General features: G+C 41.4%; 1 long non-coding RNA gene across 1 annotated transcript; it reads right to left on the minus strand.

Annotated features, from left to right (window-relative positions):
- Window positions 1-607: 607 nt before the first annotated feature.
- On the minus strand, window positions 608-7690 carry LOC124175785. Its single transcript, XR_006869238.1, has 4 exons — window positions 7549-7690; window positions 7121-7155; window positions 1064-1153; window positions 608-675 (listed from the first exon to the last, which is right to left on the minus strand). It is a non-coding gene; the product is annotated as an uncharacterized LOC124175785 (long non-coding RNA).
- Window positions 7691-9135: the final 1445 nt, after the last annotated feature.

Genomic DNA, 9135 nt, shown 5'->3' on the forward strand with positions numbered 1-9135 from the left:
ATATTTATTACTATTCCAGGTATAACCCGAGGTGGTTGGCGGTGGTTGGAGGTCGTCGGAGGTGGACGACGTGGACCAGGAGGAGGACGAGGACCAGGAGGAGGACGAGGTGAACGAGGAGGCGGCGGGGTGGGTCGTGGGAGAGAAGAAGAGGGGAGGGGGTGGGTAGGGGGGGAGGAAAGGGAAGGAAAGGGGAGGGGAGGGGCGGGGAGGGGAGGGGGCGGGCTGTAGGGGCGGGAGGGACGGGAGGGAGGGAGGGAGGGAGGGAGGGAGGGAGGGAGGGAGGGAGGGAGGGAGGGAGGGAGGGAGGGGAGTGGAGGACCGATGTCGGTACGAGCCCGTTAGAGTTAATAGAGCAGTACACACCCCCAACACGCCCGCCCGCTCCCGCCCCCGTCCCTCCCTCCCTCCCTCCCTCCCGCCCCGCCAGCCCTCCCCTCCCCCCCCCTCCCCTCCCCCTACCCTTCCCTTCCCTTCCCCCTTCCCATCCCTTCCCTTCCCCTCCCTGCCCACCTCGCCCCCTTCCCTCCCCCTCCCCTCCTCGCCCACGACCCACCCCGCCTCCTCCTCGTCCACCTCGTCCACCTCGTCCTCCTCCAGGTCCTCGTCCTCCTCCTGGTCCACCTCGTACACCTCCGACCACCTCCAACCACCGCCAACCACCTCGGGTTATACCTGGAATAGTAATAAATATTTTCAGTATGAGAACACATCAAAAATATTGTGTAAGGATTAATATAATTATTTAATTATTTGATAGTAGAATAAATTGTATAAGCTTATTCACAGCTACTGATTATGTGCTTGCGCGAAAAATAAATTGAAATAATGTAATGTAAATATTTTTAGTATGGGAACACATCAAAAATATTATATAAGGATTAATGTGATTAATTAATTGCTTACTAATATAATGAATTGTATTGCTTATTCATGGCTACTGAATATGTGCTTGCGCGAAAAATGAATTGAAATAATTTGATGTAAACATGACTAGTTTAAAATATTTTAAATGAAATATAATTACAATTGCCATCAAATATTATAAAAATGTTTTACTCACCGAGCACAAATCCTCGTCCACCTTCATCTCCTTGTCTTCCTCGTCCTCCTCCTCGTCCAACTCCGAACACCTTCAACCATCGCCAACCACCTCGAGTTATACCTCGAATACTAATAAATATTTTCAGCATAAGAACAAATCGAAGATAATGTGTGAGGTTTAATATAATTTTTTTATCGACGTATTTTACCAAAAGGATTATGAGAAGATTATAAAGTTATAGAAATTTTATTAGCATACTGACAGCTACTAAATTTCGGCTTGCGCGGAAAACGAATTGAAATAATTTATTGTAAACATGAACCAGGAACCACGGAGCGCTTATCCTGGAAGTCGAGAAATTCAATTGGCGGACTGACAGCTACTGAATTTCGGCTTGCGCGAAAAACGAATTGAAATAATTTATTGTAAACATGAACCAGGAACCACGGAGCGCTTATCCTGGAAGTCGAGAAATTCAATTGGCGGACTGACAGCTACTGAATTTCGGCTTGCGCGAAAAACGAATTGAAATAATTTATTTTAAACATGAACCAGGAACCACGGAGCGCTTATCCTGGAAGTCGAGAAATTCAATTGGCGGACTGACAGCTACTGAATTTCGGCTTGCGCGAAAAACGAATTGAAATAATTTATTGTAAACATGAACCAGGAACCACGGAGCGCTTATCCTGGAAGTCGAGAAATTCAATTGGCGGACTGACAGCTACTGAATTTCGGCTTGCGCGAAAAACGAATTGAAATAATTTATTTTAAACATGAACCAGGAACCACGGAGCGCTTATCCTGGAAGTCGAGAAATTCAATTGGCGGACTGACAGCTACTGAATTTCGGCTTGCGCGAAAAACGAATTGAAATAATTCATTTTAAACAAGAACCAGGAACCACGGAGCGCTTATCCTGGAAGTCGAGAAATTTTATTCGTGGACTGACAGCCACTGAATACGGGCTTGCGCGAAAAACGAATTGAAATAATTTATTGTAAACATGAACCAGGAACCACGGAGCGCTTATCCTGGAAGTCGAGAAATTCAATTGGCGGACTGACAGCTACTGAATTTCGGCTTGCGCGAAAAACGAATTGAAATAATTTATTGTAAACATGAACCAGGAACCACGGAGCGCTTATCCTGGAAGTCGAGAAATTTAATTGGCGGACTGACAGCTACTGAATTTCGGCTTGCGCGAAAAACGAATTGAAATAATTTATTGTAAACATGAAACAGGAACCACGGAGCGCTTATCCTGGAAGTCGAGAAATTTTATCAGCGGACTGACAGCCACTGAATACGGGCTTGCGCGAAAAACGAATTAAAATAATTTATTGTAAACATGAACTAGGAACCACGGAGCGCTTATCCTGGAAGTCGAGAAATTCAATTGGCGGACTGACAGCTACTGAATTTCGGCTTGCGCGAAAAACGAATTGAAATAATCTATTGTAAACATGAACCAGGAACCACGGAGCGCTTATCCTGGAAGTCGAGAAATTTAATTGGCGGACTGACAGCTACTGAATTTCGGCTTGCGCGAAAAACGAATTGAAATAATTTATTGTGAACATGAACCAGGAACCACGGAGCGCTTATCCTGGAAGTCGAGAAATTTAATTGGCGGACTGACAGCTACTGAATTTCGGCTTGCGCGAAAAACGAATTGAAATAATTTATTGTAAACATGAACCAGGAACCACGGAGCGCTTATCCTGGAAGTCGAGAAATTCAATTGGCGGACTGACAGCTACTGAATTTCGGCTTGCGCGAAAAACGAATTGAAATAATTTATTGTAAACATGAACCAGGAACCACGGAGCGCTTATCCTGGAAGTCGAGAAATTTTGTCAGTGGACTGACAGCCACTGAATACGGGCTTGCGCGAAAAACGAATTGAAATAATTTATTGTAAACATGAACTAGGAACCACGGAGCGCTTATCCTGGAAGTCGAGAAATTCAATTGGCGGACTGACAGCTACTGAATTTCGGCTTGCGCGAAAAACGAATTGAAATAATTTATTGTGAACATGAACCAGGAACCACGGAGCGCTTATCCTGGAAGTCGAGAAATTTAATCGGCGGACTGACAGCTACTGAATTTCGGCTTGCGCGAAAAACGAATTGAAATAATTTATTTTAAACATGAACCAGGAACCACGGAGCGCTTATCCTGGAAGTCGAGAAATTCAATTGGCGGACTGACAGCTACTGAATTTCGGCTTGCGCGAAAAACGAATTGAAATAATTCATTTTAAACAAGAACCAGGAACCACGGAGCGCTTATCCTGGAAGTCGAGAAATTCAATTGGCGGACTGACAGCTACTGAATTTCGGCTTGCGCGAAAAACGAATTGAAATAATTTATTGTGAACATGAACCAGGAACCACGGAGCGCTTATCCTGGAAGTCGAGAAATTTAATTGGCGGACTGACAGCTACTGAATTTCGGCTTGCGCGAAAAACGAATTGAAATAATTTATTGTGAACATGAACCAGGAACCACGGAGCGCTTATCCTGGAAGTCGAGAAATTTAATTGGCGGACTGACAGCTACTGAATTTCGGCTTGCGCGAAAAACGAATTGAAATGATTTATTGTAAACATGAACTAGGAACCACGGAGCTCTTATCCTGGAAGTCGAGAAATTTAATCGGCGGACTGACAGCCACTGAATACGGGCTTGCGCGAAAAACGAATTGAAATAATTTATTGTAAACATGAACCAGGAACCACGGAGCGCTTATCCTGGAAGTCGAGTTTCACCGCGTAGCGGACCCGTAGCGCGGGATCGGGGAGGTTGAGAACCCAGAACTCGAAATTCGTAGCGGACCCGAAGCACGGGATCCGAGAGGTTGAGAACCCGGTACTCGAAATTTGCGGAGCGCGACTCTCATCCGTCCGCTCTACTGCGCGGTTCGTTCCAGACTGAAGAATTCGGCTAGCTGATTTTGAATTGGTGACGTCACTTTCTGAACGTCCGACATCCAAACTATGGTTTCGAACTTCAATACTATGTATGATGATGTATGATGTACGATGTATGATGTATGATGTATGAGGTATGATGATATATGATGTATAATGATTTTAGCTTTCACATTTCATACAAGAAATACGCACTTTATCCCACCTGCCGATTCCAGACTCAAGCGGCCAGGCCCTTCGATGGTCAGCCGTTGACTGAAGATATATTCTTCAGTGAACGGGTCGGTTTATAACGCTGCCGTTCTGCGACAGTTGGATGATGAAAAATTTTGCTCGTATCTTTCAAATGTGTGTTCAAATACACTCGAAGTGTTAAGAAGCTTCGTTCTTTCTCTCCCTATCACCTTGTTAGGTTTTTAAATCACTACGCAGCGTTAAATACTGTCTCATATACGAAGCATCCATTTCGTCTCGTTCAAAATTAGCGCATCCGTGATGTATTACAGTTACTCTGAATTTTTTTCCATCCGAATACTTTACGAAAAACAATTCTGCTCTTCCACCCAACGCAGATACTTCACTTGCGACCAGCTAAAACAGCGTTTCGATTCTATGCCTATGAAAATTCAAGATCGAGAGAGCAAATGAAAAGTTGTTGGAATAAATATGAATACTAATGTTATGGAATACATCGAGCGCGCGTCGAATAGAATCCCATTTCGAAATGAATAATTCTTCTCTTTTCATATCATAGCTAATCTAGTAATATAGGTGAATAGGATGGTTGGAGGTGTTCGGAAATGGTAGGACATTTCAAAAGTTAAAGTCGACGATGATCCGCTGCATCAATTTTATCGTTACAGATTTTCGTTTCCCACGAGGCATAGAGTATTCAACAACGGTAATGCAGTCCTTAAAATTCATCATTCATCTCTGTCTGGAAAGCTAATTCGCAAGGCGTGGTATTCTAGATATGTCAAAACTAAGCTAGCGGCACGTGTTTGCATTATTAGAAAAATACCCGTACTCTACATACACTGTTTCTAATCTTTTGCTACATTTGGTTCAATCCCCATGCTTCCACAGCACGAATAGTCGGAAATGTTTTTGATCATCCATAATAAAATAAAAGAAGTAACAAAGCTTAAATTTATTGTTAAAGCTCTAATGAATACATCAAACTGCGGTCGAATTCATTTATTATTTGCACATGACCTCTGTATATTTGATAAATTATTCCTAAATACATTGAAACATACGTATTTATGATGAAATATCATGCAATAGGCTGTGTAAACTATAACTATAATTTCTATCAAATAGCTGCTTTTATGTCAACAGGGCTTTGAGACTCAGTTAAGTTGGATCTCGATTTTTGCTATCGTATGTAGGACATTGGGTTACAAAAACAAATGCCAATTACGAAGAATTCCGTCTTAGAGATAAGGATATTTTGGTTCAAGTATACCTAGACACAGAAATCCGTATGTGAATATACTAAAACCTCTGTGTTTATTGTAAAAATCTAGTTTTAAACATGTGTATATATGCATATACACATGCATATGTATACATATACATATATACACATACATGTACATAAATAATTGCCAAGAAATTAGAACCACTTACAACTTGTCGCAAATAGAGTAAAACGTAAGGTTAATAATATACAAATTACACAAGCGCACCATAAAACGTGGCAAGGGTAATCCTAGTGCAGTGATTGTATAAACTGAAGAAATATACATTTACATATACATGATATAAATTAATAGACTAGACAAAAGTATTTAGAGAGCTTATCTAATTCCGATCTTGTAACAATAGATCATTAACATAATCAATATACGGTTAAAGCTGTATTAGCTACATTCACAATCGGGGATAATATTTTTTATCCATTTTTATAGTTATTTAATGTCTTGTACAACAATTTTTCAAACTTCACCGCAAAATGCCCAACGAGTTCTCGTAGTGCAAATACGAGTCCAATTACCTTACAGATGGCATTACATTGATTTTTGCCTTCTCGCGTCGAGTTATAAATACAGAGAAATCTCAATGAGAGCTCATTTCTATAAGATTTGTTGTAGTGCTATATTCGTAGCTGTACCTGTTATTCTATATTATATACTGTCCTAAATTTTAAACACACAGCACAACAATGGCTGAAAGCACAATGACAAGAAGAGAGGAGCGATTTGCATCTTAATAAATCTTTTCTTCTTTATACGTAGCACAGCGATGTCACGTCGGAGGATATGTACTAGTGGATCACTAGGCGGGGCACAGAACTGAAACATAATTATGTTGAAAATCTTCAACGTCTCTTACAGAAAGTAGGTACGTTTCCAGACCTTATACACCAACAATGAATATTCATAGAGGCTATATTCATAAATACTCACAAAAGTAAGCTAATATTTTACCCGCAATTGCTTATTACTGATAACTTGATGTGATAATATCCCCTTCCCACCCCTCCCCTCCCCTCACACGACCCACCCCGCCATACCTACTCCTACTCCTACTCCTACTCCTACTACGACGACTACTCCTATTCCTACTCCGACTACTCCTACTCCTAATCCCACTCCAACTCCTACTATTCCTACTTCTACTCATATTCCTACTCCGAGTCCTATTCCTACCACTACTCCTACTTCTACTCCTATTTCTACATCTTCCCCTGATCCTACTCCTGATGCTGATTCTACTTCGTCAAATATTGTAAAAATGTCAAACTCACCGAGCACGAATCCTCGTCCTCCACCTCGTCCAGCTCGACCACCGCCAACCACCGCCAACCACCTCGGGTTATACCTGGAATAGTAATAAATATTCTCAGTATAGGAACACATTAAAAATATTGTGTAAGGAATGATGTAATTAATTAACCAATCAAATATATAATAAATTTTATTAGCGCATTTATATCTACCGAATTTGTGCTTGCGCGGAAAATGGATTTAAATAATTTAATGTAAACATGACAAGTTTGAAATATTTTAGATGAAATATAATTACAATTGCCATCAAATGTTATAAAAGTGTTTTACTCACCGAGCACAAATCCTCAGCCACCTTCTTCTCCTAGTCTTCCTCGTCCTCCTCCTCGTCCACCTCCGACCACATCCAACGACCACCGATAACCACCTTGGGTTGTACCTTCAATAGTCATAAATATTTTCAGTATAAGAACATATCGAAAATATTGTGTAAGGATTAGTATAATCAATCAATTCATCCAATATAATAAATTTCATCAGCGCATTTATAGCTATATAATACCATCTCGAATACTGAAAAATATTTTCAGTATTAGAACACATGAAGAATACTGCTGAAGGATTAATATAATTTTTTCTTTGACAGATTTCACCAAGAAGATCGTAGCAAAATTATGAAAAATTAGAAATTTGGCAAACGCATTGATAGCTCCTGAATTTGGGCTTGCACGAAAAATCAATTGAAATAATTTATTGTATACATGAGAAGTTAAAATAATGTTAGATACAATATAATTACAATTGCCTTTAAATATTATAAAAATATACTCACTGTGTAGAAATCCTTCTCCTCCACCTTGTCCTGGAAGTCGAGTTTCACCAGGTAGCGGACCCGAAGCGCGGGATCCGGGAGGTTGAGAACCCGGTACTCGAAATTCGTAGCGGACCCGCAGCGCGGGATCCGGGAGGTTGAGAACCCGGTACTCGAAATTTGCGGAGCGCGACTCTCATCCGTCCGCTCTACTGCGCGGTTGTTTCCAGACTGAGGAATTCGGCTAGCTGATTTTGAATTGGTGACGTCACTTTCTGAACATCCCACATCCAAACTTTGGTTTCGACCTTTAATACTATGTATGATGATATATGATGTATGATGTATGATGTATGATGTATGATGTACGATGATATGATATGATGCATAATGATTTTAGTTTTCACATTTCATACAAGAAATACGCACTTTATCTCTCCTGCCGATTCCAGACTCAAGCGGCCAGGCCCTTCGATGGTCAGCCGTTGACTGAAGATATATCCTTCAGTTAACGGGTCAGCTAATAACGCTGCCGTTTTGCGATAGTTGAATGATAAAAAATTTTGCTCATACCTTTTAAATGTTTGTTGAAATACACTCGAAGTTTCAAGAAGATCCGTTCTTTCTCTCGCTATCAAAAAAAAAAAATCTTTGACGATCACATTTTTATGTCGTTAAATCAGGACACTGCGTTGAATTAGAACAATACGTCTCACATACGCAGCATCTGTTTCGTCTCGATTCAAATATGCGCATTCGTGATGTTTTACTGTTACTCTGAATTTTTTCCCATGCGCACACTTTTCGAAAAACAATTCTGCTTCTCCACCCAACGTAGATACTTCACTTGCAACTAGCTAAAACAGCGTTTCGATTCTATGCCTACAACAATTCAAGATCGAGAGAGCAAATGAAAAGTTGTTGGAATAATTATGAATATCAATGTTTTGGAATACATGGTGGAGCAGGGGACAAAGGGGTCGAAGGTGGTTGGCGGTGCTCGGCGGTTGTTGCGGTGGTTGGAGGTTGACGCGGCGGTCCTCGGGGGTGGTTGGCGGTGGACCGGATTACGCGTTTTTTACGGAGATGATCGGCTTAATCGACATTTCTAAGTCGCAGTCGACAAGTAATCTTACGTACTCACTTTGTACCAACTCTATCTTAAGCTTCAATACCGACACTACTTTGGCTGCTACGAATGTCGGTGCGAGCTTTTGGTAGAGTCGATAGAGCAGAACCCTCCTACGCTCCCAGGCTCACCTGGGCCCACTTGCCCACCGAAAACTGGTCACAACCATTTACCCAGGGGTGTCCGTCTTCATATTCTTAAGTCAATGCTTCAGTCAACGCGTTCGACGACGATTCGCTGACTTATGTGTTGGCTGAAGAACGACTTATCGAAAGCCTCTTCTCGTTTGTTTCTGATTTATTCGCAAACAATTCAGAAGCAAGTCATCAAAATAATAGAGTAACATGGAGTAATTAAGGAGCGATGCAGAGCGTTTCCTGTTTCGTTGAAGGAACGAACGTTTTGCCACCAAAATTTGTTTGAATATGGCGCCATTCTGCTGGAAGCGTTACCGACTCACGGTATCTGCAACGTTTCTT

The sequence above is a fragment of the Neodiprion fabricii genome, chromosome 1 (genome assembly GCF_021155785.1).
Source record: "Neodiprion fabricii isolate iyNeoFabr1 chromosome 1, iyNeoFabr1.1, whole genome shotgun sequence".
In the NCBI taxonomy this organism is placed as follows: Eukaryota; Metazoa; Arthropoda; class Insecta; order Hymenoptera; family Diprionidae; genus Neodiprion; species Neodiprion fabricii.